Here is a 2,563-nt window from a genome sequence, read left to right as displayed (position 1 = left end):
ACTGTGGATGTCCTAAGTACTGTGTCAATGTAAAATAAATCATGTTCTTAATGATCTCACAGATATGTGAATGGACTCACGATCCCATTGTTTACAGTAAAAACAAACAGATTTTATGATGGCTTTATGCTTATGAAGCAATTTACTTTAAAAATCCTTTGGTAAATAATTTGTTTGTTGTTCTTCCTGGATTTTCTATTTTATAATCTCTTCTGAAGGTGTTTTGATTGCAAGATTGATGTCCCAAAAAAAGGAAATAAATTGTTATGTACTATTTGAGTTAAAGCAATAAAAATATGATGAAGTTGACAGCTCATTTATGTATTTATTCTTAGACGTAGGGTCTCTATTTATTTTAAAATGACATGTTAGTTACTCAAAGAAAGTTAAATTTTGAAAGTACAACTTGAGAACAGTGTTTTGTACATAGGTCAAAGGTGGCACAAACACACCCACACACACACAAACACATCCCCTCTGCATCTCTGTGTCATTACAGGCTGAACCAGCTGCATCTGTGAACACTGATACCAACATTGATCCGACCTCGATCTTTGTAATGGACTCCAATAACAACTCCATTACTGTTGGCACACTGATTAGTGTGTGGGAGAGACCATAAAATAAGTTACAAGCGTGTCCTCCAGGTTAGGAATACAGACACACATGCACGCACACACACCCACTCCCCACACACACACACCGACATAAAACATGCATGCTTAGAGATAATACTAATATGTTATCCAATCAGGCGGCAGGGGAAATTTATGCATGGACAACACAGAGATTACAAATTCACACAGTTGAGCACGCAGAAGCACAAACACACACATGCTCTGTCAATAGTCATTCAGCATGCAAGCAGAGATTAGCTTGCTACAGGAGAACAAAGGTGTTCCCTCTATTGGCAGCCTGACATCCTCCTCGTCAAACCCAAGTCCAGGAATCGATTTTTCTTAAGTCCTTCCTCTCTATCCCTCTGTCTATCTTTCCTTTTTCCCCCTGTTGTCAACGCCATCATTTAAGAGAGTACACAAGCGGAGGAAAAGCGGAGTGGACGTGGAACAGCTGAACGTCCGTACGTCAAAACGCAGCGACCACTCTCTTTGAACTCGAGTTCACCCAGGGATATGTGTATCTGTCACCCCCTTTTTTCTCAAACTGCGTCGGGGAGTAAAACCACAAGGCAAATTAAATCAATGGGCTTCCCACAGGCAGATGGCTCACTTTAACACTCAGTTAGCCTTTAGATAATTGAGGCGTTGACTCGGCAGCGGTCGTAAAAAACGGATGGCTTGTTTATACGTTTCACTGGAATAGATCAGCAGAGGTTAAATAAATGAAATCCCATTTGTCAGGGAGTGGAACCCCCAGTAATAATAAATGCCACCCCCCTCCCACTGCAAACAACTCCACTGTTTGGCCTCATAAATAGAGAAGGAGAGGGAAGATGTTACCCACTCGCCTCTGCCATCCACACAGCCTCGCCACAAAGCAATCCTGCCATTGATAGGGTAGTCCTGCTTAATGAAACGCTCCTTCCTTCCCCTCTACTCTGCTTGTTTTTCAGTCCTCCTCCCTCCTGCATGCAGTGTGATAAGTAGCGAACCAGTGAAGCTTGTAATTACAATCTTACCGAGGAACCCTCGCCCAATCTGTGAATAAATCTCACCATCCAATTACAAGATGTAATAATTTTGCAGTCAAGCTGGTAATGAGGTCTAATACTCATGCATGTGATAATCCCCCCTGGATGCTGACTCTATCAGATGTTAGCTTTGTAATTATACTGGCAGAAAATCATTATTTCATGTTCAGCAGAAAAATGAGCTTGGTGGGGGGAAGTTAATTTTCTCTATGCTCTGTGAAGCATAGACTAAATTTTAATGATCTAATCATTACCCCCGACTATCCCCGTCTGCAATTGACCCATGTAACTTGTGTGAGGCAACGTTTTACTCGTTTAAGAGTCCCTGATATGCAGCAAGGTTTGTCAGGTAAGAGCCTTTTTATTTAGTAATTATACCACAATAAAACTATTATGCTAATGATATGGAAATCGATATTGTTGGGCCACAGTGTCATTTAATAGCTGCGTGGAACATAAATCACATTTTTAATTGTTAGTTGTTAACATTTCCACATTACTGATTTGTGTTTTTGTGTGTGTGTGTGTTTGTGTGAGCTTTCTGTTTGAAGGGCTGGCACCAGAAGGAGCAGGAAAGGTCACTGGTTCGACATTTCTGCTTTAGCCCCTCCTGTGTGCACTCTTTACTGCTAGAAATGTATCTGCAATGTGACTGGAATAAACAAAAAAATGTATTGTGAGCATTTATGTTGACACTTCCTGAAACAAAAAGCACAATTTAAGTGTTGAAAGGTAAAAATCTTGCTTTATTAATGTACATTTTTCCCAGAACTTCACATTTACTTTTAAAAATATGTGAGGGTTTCCTTACAAAGTTAAAGAATGAAATGCTTAAGATCATACAAAAAATGAATATTTACAACAGAATTGGTGCTTTGTTTTTATCTTAGAAGAAGATGTGGTGGCCCTGAA

Source organism: Oryzias melastigma, linkage group LG16, assembly GCF_002922805.2.
Source record: "Oryzias melastigma strain HK-1 linkage group LG16, ASM292280v2, whole genome shotgun sequence".
Taxonomy (NCBI): Eukaryota; Metazoa; Chordata; class Actinopteri; order Beloniformes; family Adrianichthyidae; genus Oryzias; species Oryzias melastigma.
This window is presented reverse-complemented; position numbering follows the sequence as displayed.